Genomic DNA, 16,129 nt, shown 5'->3' with positions numbered 1-16,129 from the left:
TGGCCTCCTCCAGCCTTGGTCCAGGGCAGAGCATTCTGTCACATGGAAGTGCAAAAACGCCCACGCTGCTGCTAGGTGAGAATCCAGTTAACCAAAGGAAGGTGGTGAAAGAAGTTCAAAGCAAAGGATTATAGATATAGTATAGCAGCCATGGTTGCTACTTTTTTTATTTTATGCAATTAACAACCATTGACAAAGCTAATAGTTCTGGCTTGTTGTAGGTGTAACGTTACTTGTTCTAGGTGTAATGTTACTTGTTGTATTATATATCTGGATGCAATGACAGAAGCAACAAAAATACCAGTCGGGCGGCACATTATATTAAGCACAGATTTTTAGCTTATGTGTTTAAAGCCACACATTTTATTACATTGAACACCCTTTTGGAGAGACGCCCCTAGTTTTTCCATCCCACTTAAAGCTCTGGAAACAACACCATCTCACGGTCACCCCACGTCCAGGCACTGTGCATCATGCATGACTCATGCCTTCCACTTTTTCAGATTGCCTATGTGCAGGGGCATAGTGAGTGAACCCTGTCCCACCCCACCCCTTGCTTTAGGAACTACAGCGAGGGTGGAGTTCTTGATGGGTCTCATAATTAATGTGAAAAGGTGAGTGAGTAAGTAAGTGAAGAAATGGGTGGGCAGGTGGGTGGATGGCTGGATAGATGAATGAAATGATGGATGGATGAGTGAAAGTGTGGATGATGTGCGAGTGAATGGGTGGATGGATGAGCGAAATGATGGATGGATTGATGAATTGATAAGTGAAAGGGTGTATTGATGAATTGATAAGTGAAAGGGTGAATGGATGGATGGATGAGTGAAAGGGTGGATGTAAGGCTGGATGAGTGAGTGAAAGGGCGGGTAGATGGACAAAAGGATGGATAGATGAGTGAAGGAGTGAAAGGGTGGATGGGTGAGAGAAAGGATGGGTGGACGGATGAGTGAAAGGATGGATGAATGATAGGCTCAATGGATAGATTCACGAGTGGATGGATGGGTGGGTAGATGGAAGGTTGGATGGCTAAGTGAAAGGGGATTTGAAAGAGAAAGGGGGATGCGTAAATGGATAACTGAAAGGGTAGATGGGTGGGAGGATGAGTGACTGGATGGATGAATGAGTAAGTGAAAGGATGGCTGGATAGGTAAATGGTTGGATGGATGAGTGAATGGATGGATGGGTGGAAGAGTGGATGGGTGAGTGCACGGATGGATATGGTGAAAGGGTGGATGGATGGATAATGAATGAGTAAAAGGATGGTTTGAGGGATGGATGTGTGAAATGATGGATGGGAGGATAAGTGATGGATACGTTTGTAAATGGTTGAATATGGACATGGATGGACACACAGATGGAAGGACAGAATGAATGGTGAAAGACTGAATGATGGATGAAAGTATGATTACACATTGTAAGCCCCATTATCTTAAGCAACATTTCCTATACATTGACGTTCACATTTATATGAGTGATTGTCTCTATATAATATGTGTGTGTTGTAACGCACTCCAACACTCTGCCCCACATACTTGGGATGAGTAGCACTATAGAAGAAATTAAATACACATGAGAGAGGGTCTATGTGAAGATGAGGGGTGCCATTGGAGGGTGGAGGGTTGTAGCAAGGCCAGACTGGCCAGACCGGGCATCAGGCGTTTTCTCTGGGAGCTGGAAAGGTGGGGGCGGTTTTGTTTCCACAAAAAGACCTGCACATGTGCTTCAAGCTGTGCGCATACTGACAAACCATGAAGTGCACAATTGTCTCAACCTAATATAAACTTATTTTTACTTGTACTTTAGTGCTTGTCTACTTAGCTTACTTATATACTATTGCGCAACCTCCTCTGCTGTGTCTGTAAAACGTACCTTTTGTCCTGAATTTTGACCTCCTGTTCTAAATTTTTGTCCTGAATTTTGACCCTTTGTCCTGAGTTTTTACACTCACTGTCCTGAATTTGTACCCATCCCAGTTAGTCACCCCAATGATGGTCCTGCAGATGTTTTTTACTGGTATAAAAATAAATAGTCCCACTCCTGTTCTCATGTTGGTCTGTACTAAACCATTGTAAAGTTACTGCCAGAACATCTTACTGAAAACAAAAGGATAACACGCAAGACTTCCCTTTTCTGTCTCCTCTCCTAGGATCTGGGACACCCCATCACCAACACTCCTCAGATTCACGAAACAGCCGAAGACTCACCACTTCCGGGGCACGTACGCTGCCACCGTCCCGGAAGTCAACCATGAGTGTTCTGTGTCATGGTAGACAATCTTGATTCGGTGCTGGGTTGCTGCTCGTGTTCTGAGCTCTGTTGCTCTCTCACAGTTTTTCCCTAATTCCTATGCCTATATACATAGATGCATACATGCACGAGTGCATACATTCATGAATGCAGTATGCATACCTTTATACTCATATGTGTACATATCATATCCAGAGAATGAAATAACGTCCTTGGATACTCAACACCTGAAGGGTGAAAGAAGCTGATGTCCAATAACATCACGCGATACAGAATGCAAAGGACGCCCATTGGCTGCCTGGGCCACCAGCAGACAAGATGGCGAGGCTCAAGCAAATTAATATTCCTTAAACAATAATTCAGAACAGCCATTAGTCCTGGGTATCTGTGACACAACAATGTGGAAAGCTATCCTCTGCACTTTGAAAGGATGTGGAAATAAATGCACAAGAGCAACAGTGTGAAAAAGACAGAGGGTCTTGTCCTCTCATTGTTCCAAGAGAGAAACTTGCAACTAAACCCACATGAAGTGAAAGATACTTCACCCACCACACCACTTAAGATTTAGCCATGCTTCTGGCAATGTGAATGGCTCAAGCTCTAAGTCTTTTGTCAAAATCCAGTTCTTATGGATCCCAAAAAAAGAGTGAAGGACCACACATCATTCACTGCCAGGGCCAGCGTCCAACTCTCGGGGCAGGAGCTTGGGCCGCGGAACAGTATCATTGGCAATTCAAAGAGTGTCACTCTTACCCTGGCTCTGCAGTGTCCACTCACCAGCATCAGCGAGCGCTAAGGCCTGCGCGCTCAAAAGTATGCCATAGAGGTTTACACCAGTCTTCACGCAGGGGAAGAAGGTAAAAGGAAGCCGACTCGATCTTTTGGAGGTCTCATCTGCTTCAACGAGTGGATGGAGGAGACCTGCCGGCAAGACTGGTCACTTACCGATCCATAGAGAGTCATCTTTGGGTCACCTCCACCCACCGATGCAAGACTAAATAAGGTGATGTATCAGCAATTTATGGTCAACACATCTTGAGACTTCATGCCACACAGGCATACCCAACACAAGAGAACATTATTTACACTTTCTTAGCAAAATAGTGCACAGCTGATGTTTCATCAGAGGTTGGATTTGGTCCAATGACTTGTGCAATCTTACAAGGACTGTTGCAACTGTATGGACAAACTCTTCCAGAACCACTTCCTGAAGCATTTCCAAGGAAGCACTTTCCTTGAAAGTTTAATTTGAAAGACACTAGATGAAATGATGGTGCTTATTTGTCTCTATCACTTTGAAAGCTAACACTGTTTACACTTCTTACTGGCAGAGGCAGCAAGCCCCCGGAAGCATGACAGCTGGTAACTGCACAGAGAAATCATCCCTTCCTTTAAATATGCAATCAATACTTCCTTGTGAGCAGCCATTGAATGAACACAGGACCTCCCTGGGAGCCCCCATTGAATGAACTCAGCACCTCCTTGGGAGCCCCCATTGAATGAACACAGGACCTCCTTGGGAGCTGCCATGGAATTAACTCAGGACCTCCTTGGGACCAGCCAATGAATGAACTCAGCACCTCCTTGGAAGCCCCAATTGAATGAACACAGGACCTCCTTGGGACCTGCCATTGAATGAACTCAGGACCTCCCTGGGAGTTGCCATGGAAGTAACTCAGGAACTACTTGAGAGCGGACATTGAATGAATTCAAGAACTACCTTGGGAGCGGACATTGAATGAACTCAAGACGTACCTTGGGAGCAGCCACTGAATGAACACAGGACCTCCATGGGAGCAGCCAATGAATGAACTCAGGACCACCTTGGGAGCAGCCATTGAATGAAGTTCGGACCTCCTTGGATGCAGCCATTGAATGAACACAGGACCTCCTTGGGAGCAGCCATGGAATGACCTAGGGACCTCCTTGGGACCAGCCAATGAATGTACTCAGGACCTCCTTGGGAGCAGCCATAGAATGACCTCAGGACCTCCTTGGGAGCAGCCAGGGAATAACCTCAGGACCTCCTTGGGACCAGCCAATGAATGTACTCAGGACCTCCTTGGGAGAAGCCATTAAATGAAGTTAGGACCTCCTTGGGAGCAGCCATGGAATGACCTCAGGACCTCCTTGGGAGCAGCCACTGAATGAACACATGACCTCCTTGGGAGCAGCCATGGAATGACCTCAGGACCTCCTTGGGAGCAGCCATGGAATGAAGTTAGGACCTCCTTGGATGCAGCCATTGAATGAACACAGGACCTCCTTGGGAGCAGCTATGGAATGACCTCAGGACCTCCTTGGGACCAGCGAATGAATGTACTCAGGACCTCCTTGGGAGCAGCCATGGAATGACCTCAGGACCTCCTTGGGAGCAGCCATGGAATTACCTCAGGACCTCCTTGGGAGCAGCCATGGAATGAAGTTAGGACCTCCTTGGATGCAGCCATTGAATGAATACAGGACCTCATTGGGAGCAGCCATGGAATGACCTCAGGACCTCCTTGGGACCAGCGAATGAATGTACTCAGGACCTCCTTGGGAGCAGCCATGGAATGACCTCAGGACCTCCTTGGGAGCAGCCATGGAATGAAGTTAGGTGCTCCTTGGGAGCAGCCATGGAATGACTTCAGGACCTCCTTGGGAGCAGCCATGGAATGAAGTTAGGACCTCCTTGGATGCAGCCATTGAATGAACTCAGGACCTCCTTGGGAGCAGCCATTGAATGAAGTTAGGACCTCCTTGGGAACAGCCATAGAATGACTTCAGGACCTCCTTGGGAGCAGCCATGGAATGAAGTTAGGACCTCATTGGATGCAGCCATTGAATGAACTCAGGACCTCCTTGGGAGCAGCCAATGAATGAACTCAGGACCTCCTTCGGGGCAACCAATGAATGAACTCAAGACCTACTTGGGAGCAGCCACTGAATGAACACAGGACCTCCTTGGGAGCAGCCATGGAATGGCCTCAGGACCTCCCTGGGAGCAGCCAATACATTAACTCAGGACCTCCTTTGGAGAAGCCAATGAATGAACAAGGACCTCCCTGGGAACAGCCTTGGAATCAACTCAGGACCTACTTTGGAGTAGCCATGGAATTAACTCAGGACCTCCTTGGTAGCAGCCATGGACTGTACTCAAGACCTCCTTGGGAGCAGCCATTGAAAGAACTCAGGATGTCGTTGGGAGCAGCCATTGAATGACCTCAGGATGACATAGTGAGTGTGTCATCTAGGATAATTCTCAGGTTTCTTGCGTGGTTAGTGGGTTTTGGTGTGGGGCCCAGCTCCGGTGGCCACTAGGATGAGTCCCAGGGCGACTTCTTGTTCCTGAGTATCAGCATCTCAGTTAGTCAGAGATGAGCTTCAGGCCGTTTCTACGCATCTAGTGGGTCATGCTGGTCATGCAGTTTTTAAAGTTGGTTTTGGCTGAGGTGGTCAGAGAGGGATAGTGTGAGCTGTATGTCATTGGCGTAAGAGAAGATGGTAATTCTGTGTGATCTGATGATGTCAGGGAGCGGTGTCATGCACATGTTGAATAAGGTGGGGCTGGGTGATGATACCTGTGGGACACCGCATATGACTTCCTTGTGTTTGGAGGAGTAAGGAGGCAGTCTTACTCGTTGGATTCGCCAGGTGAGGAAGGAGGCTATCCATTTGAGTGCTGTTCCCAGGACTCCAATGTCCTCTAGTCTTGCGATGAGTGTGTGGTAGATGACGGTGTCAAAAGCTGCTGAGAGGTCAAGGAGGACGAGAGCTGCTACTTCTCCTAGGTTGAGTATGGTCCAGATATCATCTGTGGCTGCGATGAGGGCTGTCTCTGTCCTGTGGTTTCTGTGAAAGCTGCATTATGAGCTGTCCAGGAGTTGGTGAAGTTCCAAGTGACTGGTGAGTTGTTGCTTGATAGCTTTCATCATGACCTTGTCTGGGAAAGGTAGTAGAGAGATAGGTGAGTAGTTGTTGAGTACACTGGGGTCTACTGTAGGTTTCTTTAGGAGATCGTTGACTTCTGCGTGTTTCCAGCTTACTGGGTAGGTTGCAGTTTCTATTGAGTTGTTGATGATCGAGGTGAGTCATTGGTTGATTATGGTTCCTCTTAAGTTGAAAAAGTGGCTGGCATGGGTCAGTGGGGGCTCCTGAATGGATCGTCTTAATGATTGAGTTTATGTCCTGTTTGGTGAATAGGTTCCAGTATGGGTGATGACATTGTTCGGCCGGTGGTCGAAGTTACTGTAGATCTTTGTAATTTTGGTATGGAAGAAGTGTGAGAGGGTATTGCAGAGTTCTTGCGAAGGGATGATGTTGTAGGTTGAGGCTGTGGGGTTGGAGAATTCTTCGACAATTGTGAATAGTTCCTAGCAGTTGCTGGAGCTGGTTTTGGTTCTTGCCACTAAGGCTCTCTTATTTCCTTCCCACAGTTGATGGTAGTATTGTTTGAGTTATGTCTTGTAGGAGGTTATGTTGGTGTTTTCTTTGTTGCTTGTCCATCTCCTTTCTAGTTGATTGCAGTGGTGTTTAGAGTTCCTCAGCACCTCAGTGTACCAGCTGGCCAGTTTTTAGGTCCTTCTTTGTTTGGAGTTTTTGATTGAAGGGAGGGTGTTGGCACAGTCCGCGATCCAGATGTTGAATTCTCTGATGTTGTGGTCTAGGTTGTTGGTGGTCTCTGGTTGGTTGGTGGGGAGTGTGTTTAACCACTCTTATGCTGTCACTTTGTTACAGCTGCGGTCCGTTGCACTGGGAAACGCTCGGAGGGGTGGCTGGTGTTGCAGTGATTTTGAAGTGCACGATGAAGTAGTTAGTCCAAGTGAGCGGTATGACATGGCTGAAGTTGACTTTGTTCCAGAAGGTAAACATGGGGTCGAGGGTGTGGCTTGCTGAATATGTTGGTTCTTGGATGAGTTAGCTGACCCCTATGTTATTTAGGCTGTTGAGTATGACTGCGGACTTGGGGGTCTGAGTGGTCATCTTAGGGAAAATCGAGGTCGCCAAAAAGGCTAAAGTCCTCGGAATAGCTGGTCAGCGGTGTGATGAGGTTGTTGATGAGGTTGCTGAAGCCTGTCTGTGGTCCTGGAGATCAGTATGCAAGGGTACCTTTGGTTGTTGAGCTGTCATCGGTTTTGAGTTTGAAATGCATGTGTTCCATGGGGAGGTTATTATCATCCATGAAAGTGGTGCATCTGACGGCGTCCTTGTGGAGGATGGCGAGTTCCCTGCCTGGTCTGCTAAGTCAGTCGCAACATGCAATTATGTAGCCTAGTGGGATGCCTAGGCTATGTCAGGCGCCAACGTATGGTTGAGCCAGGTCTCTGTGAGGAAGCGGAGGTCCGGCACAAGTGAGTTGATGAGTTCCCAGACTTCTGTGGCATGTTTGCAGAGTGAGCATGGAAGAAGTTGTTGTGGGTGGTGTTTTGTGGGTGCAGAATAGGGGGGTTCTTGAATGCGGTTGCTGTGGCAGGTGAAGTGGCAGTGGGTGCAAATGAAAGGTCCTACATTGGCGTGTGGAGTGGTCGTGGCAATATCCGGTGTCAAGATTGTCAGTGCTTAGCTGCTCCGGGTTGTCAGACCAGGATCCTTGGTTCAGGGCGCTATCCACCCATGGATGGGCATTGACGGGCTTGCATTTGGCTCACCTGCAGTGCATCCGCTGCATGCCTGTGCTGCTATTAAGTAGATCCAGGGAGGTAGGTGGGGCATGGGGACAATGGGGTGTACGAAAACACGGGAGGAAGAGGCGGGAAGGTACATGAGATCAGGTAAGGAGTGGGGGGAAGTGGGAGGAGGCACAGAAAGGGGGTAAATGAAGCAGAAAAAGGAATGACTAATAAAAATGAATTTTTAGAGTGCAACTGCTGCGTCATAAGAAGCATCCTATCGCCATACCAGTAGTGGAAGTAGAAACAGGATTACCTTCCTGAAAAAAAAAGTCTTCAACTGGGCCTTAAACAAACTTTCGTTCAAAATAGACCTGAGATACCATGGTAAACCATTCCAAAAACTGGGAGCTAAAAAATGAAAAAGAATTGCCACCTGATCTGGTTTCTCGCACTTTGGCATGCCCGAGATGGAGAATTATTTTTTTAGCTTAACCTGGATATTCCTAGGGCCATTATGATGAAATGCCCTGTATGTAACCATAAGTGCTTTAAACTTAATTTTAGATTTAACAGGAAAACAGTGAATTTGCTTATTGCATTGTCGAATAGATTGTGTTTTTGGAAACTTTAAAAGAAGCCGAGCCTGCATATAAACCCATCTCGGTATTGAATGCTGAAGCCAAGATATTAGCTAAACTGTTGGCTATACGCCTGGTTGGCGTCATTTCTGGACTGGTCCACCCTGACCAATCGGGCTTCATGCCATCTAGAAATACCTCCTTAAATCTTTGTCGAATCCACGGCGTGCTTGGGAGAGTGGATACTCTGAGAGACGACGCGGTGGTGGTGTCCTTGGACTCCACCATGGCATTTGATACCATTGAATGGCCCTATCTCTTTGCCGTACTGGAGAAGTTGGGGTTTGGCCCTGGATTTATCGGCTGGGTGAGGTTCCTCTACTCGGACCTGTTGGCACAGGTAGTAGATAACAATAAAAAGTCAGAGACATTTGCTCTTGGAAGGGGGACGAGACAAGGATGCCCTTTGTCCCCGTTGCTTTTTGCTCTAACGCTGGAGCCCCTGGCGAGTTGAATCCATAAGGATCCTATTGTCAGACCGTTGAGATGGTTAGAGGACTGTGAAGATCGCATCTCCTTATATGCTGATGATATCCTGTTATATTTAGCATCACCACGAGCCTCGATAAATAGAATCCTAAACATATTTACCAACTTCGGCAGGTACTCTGGGTGCACCATCAACTGGGCCGAGTCATTGATCTATGTGCTCAGGAGTAGGTTTCCGCCCCTGCCTAGGGGTGTAGCATGACAGAAGCAGTGGATGGTTTTGAACACCTAGGCATTTACATTGCTAGAGACCCCAAGCGGTATTATGATCACAACCTCCTGCCACCATTACAGCAACTTAGGAGTGACGTGGGGCACTGGAAGACTCTTCCATTGTCCCTACTGGGCAGAGCTGAACTTGTTAGGATGATGTCTCTACCCTGCTTTCTGTACATATTGCACAACTCAACCACTCCCATCCCAGTGACCTATTTTGTGGCAATAGAGAGCAAACAAAGAGCTATACTATGGGTAAAGGGGACACCATGAATATCATTTTCTAAACTGGTGCGGGATTGGTACATTGGGCTCCCAGATATTAAAAAATACGACTGGGCTGTGCAGTTGCCAACTATCAATCAAGGCATGTACCGACCATATGACGATCCAGGATACTTAATGGACAGATGGTTCCTAACGGGTGGATCCTATACTAGGGTACTCAACTCTAGACCCGCTAAACTACAACTGACAGGATCTAGGTCACACTCTGTCCAGATTTTGCATGCAGCTCATAAAAGTCTAGGCTGGACCAAGAAACTCACACAGACCATACCCTTGTGGGACCCGTACCAGTTGGGGACCCTTCGGAACACTAAGGGATTTGGCAAGTGGGATCTGATTGGACTGTCTCGGGTGAGTCACATGTAGTGGGAGGGTAAGGCGATAGAATTCTCGGTGCTGCATTAAGAATATGAATTGGCAGGCACAGAAATATTTAGATACCTCCAGGTGAGGCATGCCTTGTGAGCATGCATTCCATTAGGGTAGACAATACCTGAAGCAACGCCACTGGAGGATAGATTCCTCGGCTGGTACATGCCTAAAAAACCAATATCCCTGACCTACCGGAGGTTAATCAATCACGCTTCTGATCCGCTTATACGGCTCCGTGAGAAATGGGAAGACGATCTGTTAGATTTGGATGATGAGGACTGGATGGAAGCACTTGCTTCCCCCCAGAGAAGTCGCAATCTCATCACGGCTTAAATTGGTGCAATTAAAAATACTCCTTGTGCAATTAAAAATACTCCATTGAATATACTGTTCAGGACCAGCTCTGGTCCGGAGGGGTTATGGGGAGGACTCACGATATAGGCGAAATTGTGGGAGAGAAGGCATGTTCCTACATGTTATGTTATGTTATAGCCGTACTTTTAGAGCGCACGGCTACCCCGAGGGGTGTCCCGGCGCTTTAGCAAAGAGGCCTGAAAAACTCAGAAAACAACAAAGCAGAGACGCAGCAGTCACAGAGATCATGTAGAGAAAAGCACGGTCTTCAGCTCCTTCCTGAAAGCCAGAAGGTTATTGGCTTTGCGGAGGGAGAGAGGGAGCTCATTCCAATAACGAGCCGCCACGTATTGGAAGGACCGGCCTCCCATCCGGACTCGTTTCACAGCAGGAACTACCATTTTTGCCAAATCGGCAGACCGCAACATCCTCCGCGGAACATAGGGAGCAATGCGCTTCCTGATGTAGCCGGGGCCAATAGAATGAAGGGCTTTAAATGCCAACGTGAGGATTTTGAACCTAATTCTACTCGAAATAGGAAGCCAATGCAGCCTTTTAAGCAGCCCTGAGGCGCTGGCTCTCCTTGGCAGGCCAAATATGGCTCTAGCCGCCGAGTTTTGGACGATTTGTAGTCTGGACAAGAGGTATTTTGGCAGACCTGCAAAGAGCGCGTTAGCGTAATCTAATCTAGAACCCACAAGCGCCTGGACTACGGTCTTACGGTATTGTAGGGAGAGCAGTGGAAGGAATTTCCTAAGCATCTTAAGGATGCCGAAGCATTTCCCCGATAGCCCCAAAATGTGGGGTCGAAAAGAGAGATCGTCATCGAATACAACTCCAAGGTTTTTCACTTGGGAAGATGACGTCTCAGGAGGAAACATATCCTGGGGCCACCACGACTTCCACCCAGGATCAGGGGCACAGCCGAAGAAGAGCAGCTCAGACTTGTCTGAGTTGCATTTCAGGCAGTGCCGCTGAAACCACTTGAAAACTGCACTCAAACAGTCTTTAATTCTGTCGCCGTCAAACACCTCTCCCTTCCTGCATGTAAACAGAAGCTGAGTGTCATCAGCGTATGAGATGACCCGGGCCCCATAAGCCTCCGCTACCATCGCCAGAGGGGCCATATAGATGTTAAATATGGTGGGGCTCAGAATGGACCCTTGAGGCACCCCCACCTCTAGCGATGGCATTTCCGCGGAGAACGGTGGAGCCCAGATCACCTGCCGACGGTCGGCTAGAAAGGATTGGAACCAGTCCAGCACCGTCCCCCTCAGTCCTATCTCCCTGAGTCTTAAAAGGAGGCCTGCGTGGGGGACGGTGTCGAACGCCGCCGACAGGTCGAGCATGACTAACATAGCCTTTCCCCCCAGGTCGAGCGTCTCTCTGATGGCGTCGGTCACCTCCACGAGGGCTGTCTCCGTGCTGTAATTAGCCCGGAAGCCAGATTGAGAATCGTGGAGCAGGTTGTTATTCTCGATAAAGGTGGTGAGAGAGTGTTGAACATGTTTCTCAACCACCTTCGCCAGAGCAGGAAGGAGGGAGATTGGTCTATAGTTAGCCAGCTGCAGGGGATCTAACAAAGGTTTTTTGATCAGCGGCAGAATGAGTGCATGTTTCCATTCTCGAGGTACCACCCCGGAGCTCAGTGACAAATTGAGCAGGGGGTTCAGCAAGCTGTTCACTGCCGACGCCACCTTGGCCAGACACTTAGCTGGACATGCATCCAGAGGTGAACCGGATTGAAGCCGGGATAGTAGCTCAAGTGAGGTTTCATAGGACAACTGGGGAAAGACCGATAATGTGGGCCCTGGCTCTACCTCTGAGGTAGAAGCCGACCTCCAGTTGGAAACTGGGGCAGAGGCAACCACAGAAGGAGCCACAGGGGGAAAAGAGTCCTGAATCTTTATGATTTTTGTGACAAAAAAGTCAGCAAGCTGCTTAATCCAATCTTCCGTGTGAGAGTGTGAGAGGGCGCCTGCAGCTGGATCTACAAACTCCTTCACAATTCTGAACAGTTCCCTGCTCATGTTATCAGCTTGGTCTATTCTATGTTCGAGGTAGTCCTTTTTGGCTACGGCGATCTGTTTGTGATACAGTTTCATAACATCACGATACTTGGTCTTCTCCACAGGATCGTACATACGGCGCTCTACATATTACATATTCTCTGGGAGTGCGCCAACATCAGTAAATATTGGACAGAAGTTCTCAAATGTATGGAAGAAGTGCTGGGACTAGACCTGACCCTAGAGGCCAAGAGGTGTTTGTTGAATGTGTGGGGATCGATGGATTTGAGTAGCATGGAGAAAACATTGGCAACCCTGAGTCATACGGTGGACAAGTGCAATATCGATAGATTGTGGGGGGCAAGGAAGGCCCCAGGCCTAAAGTCATGGAAGCAGGACATGGACTGGTGCATGTTCCGTGAAAAAACTGTATGTTTCCGGGGGATGTCCGAAAAAGTGGTCTCAAATAAGGAGTAAATGGAATGCCTATCGTGGAAATATCTGTGCTCCCCCTCTTCTTCCTACCCATCCCCTCCTTGATGAACCTGTACATAATGAGCATAGCTAAAATTGAACCACATTATTGTATATAACATGTGTAACCATCCATAATTTTTATATACACATTTCTGTTCACTCCAAGCACCTAAGACTGTGTATGAAAATCTTATATGTTGTTCCTAATAAAAAAGATTTTTTAAAAAGAATGGCTAGGCTGCTGGCACACTTTGTTTTGAATGTTACACACAATCACATCTGTATCTTCCTAGTGATGAGGTAATGTCTTTAGCAGTCCCTCCGTCCAGTGGATTACTTTAAAGATCTGAATTTACAACATGGGTATTCTTCATGAGGAGCCTCATATTGTCAATTCTAAATGACAAACACCAACAAAAATCAATCAAAAAAACAAAACAAGCCGAGCCGCAGCATTCTGGATTTACGGAAGTCGATTTAGTAGATCCTGAGAGACTCCCAGATAGAGAGGATTGCATAATCCAATCTAGAGGTGAATAATGCATGTACAATATCCTCCCGGGTGGCTGGAGGAAGATATTTTAGAAACTATCTTAATTATTAAAAAAAAAAAAAAAAACAGGTCTCAGCAGTGGACTGCACCTATGGTTAAAAACTAGGGGCCTTATTTATGAAGGCCTTGCGCCACCGGTGCGTCACTTTTTCCCATGTTAAAAGTGACGCACCAGCGGCGCAAGGCCTTCATAAATAAGGCCCTAGGGCCCTTATTTATGAGGCCTTGCGTCAGTTTTGCGCCGCCGGTGCGTCACTTTTTGTGACGCACCAGCGGCGTACAAAATGCGCCTTGTTGCGCCATATTTCAAAAGTGACGCATCTAGGTAGATGCGTCACTTTTTAAACCCCTGCGCCACATTATACCTGCGTCAGGAATAATGTATGCAGAGGGGGAGTTCCCCCGCAAAAAGCCTCGTAATAGTGACGCAGTGAAATCTATGAGATTTCACTGCGTCACTTTTAGGATGCTGTTGCGTCAAAATCTTGCGCCTGCCTCACAGCAGGCGTAAGACTGACGCAGGCCCTTTCACATGGGGCTTTCCCCATGTGAAAGGACGCATTGCTGGAGTTGCGTCACTTTTGTGGCACACTCCAGCAATGCGTCACTTTTGCGCTTACAGATGCGTCAGAAATACTGACGTATCTGTAAGTCCTTGCGACATGATGCGTCATACATTAAATATGACGCATCATTGGTGTCGCAAGGAGTGCGCAGTGAAAAGTGACGCATCGCTGTTTTCACGCAGCGATGCGTCACTTTTCATAAATGAGGCCCTAGGGCTATATCCAATAACACACCTAGATTCCGAGCAACTGTTGTGGGGGTGGGAGTAAGCGGGTCAGAATATTTTTTTGTCAACAGAGCCACCACACGTGCCTTTTACCAAATTTGTGGCATCCCTCCCAATCCCACCGATAGGCTATAAAGGGATTTAATCTGCAGATTGACTGAAATAACTGCCTTGGACAGAATATAGGGAGGACAAGCGTCCTAGAGAGTAACCCGATGAATCTTTTTGGATGATATATTCGGATTCAGCTAGAGTAATCGCCTCAAAGGTCTCAGGCAGCAGGCCTTCCTTATCCTGCAGAGGGTCAGAATTTGACCCCAAAGAAGGGCCGTCCATAGACCTATAGAGCACATTTATTTCCACTTTTTCATGAAAAAAATCAGATACATTTTCAGCCAACAGCTGAGAAGTTGGAATAGCTTTCTTATAAACCACCGGCTGCAAGAATGCTTTAACATTTTTTAAAACCATTCTTAGAACATTCTCGAAAGCAGCTATTTGTTTGGCAAGAACATCTATTTTGGCGTTCTTAATGTTTCTACGAAACTGCTCGAGATGTTAAATGCCCACTTTTCCTCAGTGTCGCAATTCAACCTCCAGTTCCTTTCAAGTTGTTTACATCTCAGTATTTCTGCCTGAAGTATGGATGAGAACCAAGCTGCTGAGGGCGCAGTTCTCTTCTGGTCATGTTTTTAACGGTGCCCAGTTTACCAAAACCTTGCAATAAGGCAGAATTGAAGGATCTGACCGTTTCATCAATTCCCACAGACATGTTTACTCTGATTTGAGAATACATGTCCGCCAGATATGAGTCAGGAATAGACAGTGGCATAACATAAGCCCTAGTGGTGCGGGGGAGAGAGGACCGAGCTCCAGGGCGCCCCCTCAGCAAAAGTGGTAGGTGGTGAACTGTTCAGGGGCGCCAACCCTGCACTTTGCAGGGGGCCCCCTCAAGTTTCTATATGCAACTGGGAATAGAGTGCCAAGTCCTAGAAATTCCCTTTGCCCTAATGGTGCCAGTCTAAGGAACAGCATGAGGCACATGAAAGGGAACTAAGAAATGGTTGGTCCAGGCTGACTGAAGAGGAGGACCAGTGGCAAAAGAGGGGTAGTTAGAAAAGATCAAGTTAAGGGTATGTCCACATTTGTGAGACCCTTGGCTAGCTGTACTAAATTGAGATCAGTCATAGAGTCCCTGAAATGTTTTGCCAATCTGCAATTGGGGTCTTCCATGTGCATAATAAAGTCCTCTAGTACTACAAAATTACAACAGTGTAGACAAAAAGGAGTGATTACATTAATAATTGCTTCCAAGTACTTAGAAGATGCTTTCAGAGGGCGATAGACGAATGCACCAGAGAGGGAGAAAATATCTGAGCTCTTGAGGTGAGATTCCCGGCGCGGCAGGTTTCTGGACCAGTGTCAGCGGACTTGATAATTCTCTCGCCTCGGTGCCCACTCTGATCAGCGATCACACTCGGCAACTCTGGGCATTAGCTTGCCTCATCTTCCCTAACGGCCCCACCAGACCGCCGGGGATGCCTGGTCTCACCCTGGAGATACCCATTAAGGGACCATCTCTCAGGGAAGCCAGGAAGGGTTTCGCAGCGGTCGAAGCGCCTTGGGACCCTCCGGGTAAGTAGTGCGCTATATAAATGCCTATACATACATACATACATTCATACAAAACAAACCCCTCAGTTACAGATTTCGAGAGATAGATGATAGCAATCCCCCCACCATGTCCTCCACAAGGGAAATTGAGTAGCCCTCTGCTATAGACAGGGAAATATACGGACCTGAATTGGCACTTAGCCAAGTTTAAGTTAAAAACAAAATGTCCCAGACATTGTCATTCAACAAACCCTAAATGTACATGTTGTGCTTGGGGGGCATCTGGCATTAATTAAGCAAGCTCTTAACTCCGTTTTACCATTAAAAAGGTCCCTCTTACGACTCTGAGAACGAGTCACCTTGTGGTCACACAAGACTGGCCCCGGAATGTCAAGCATGCTCTGACATTTAAAATTGCATTTAGAGCATTTAGTGCTAAAACAGTTTCTCCGTGACTGTGCTGGGACAAAATGGGCTGCATG

Source organism: Lissotriton vulgaris, chromosome 4_1, assembly GCF_964263255.1.
Source record: "Lissotriton vulgaris chromosome 4_1, aLisVul1.2, whole genome shotgun sequence".
Taxonomy (NCBI): domain Eukaryota; kingdom Metazoa; phylum Chordata; class Amphibia; order Caudata; family Salamandridae; genus Lissotriton; species Lissotriton vulgaris.
The sequence above is the reverse complement of the archived record's forward strand: the minus strand, read 5'-3'. Positions refer to the sequence as shown.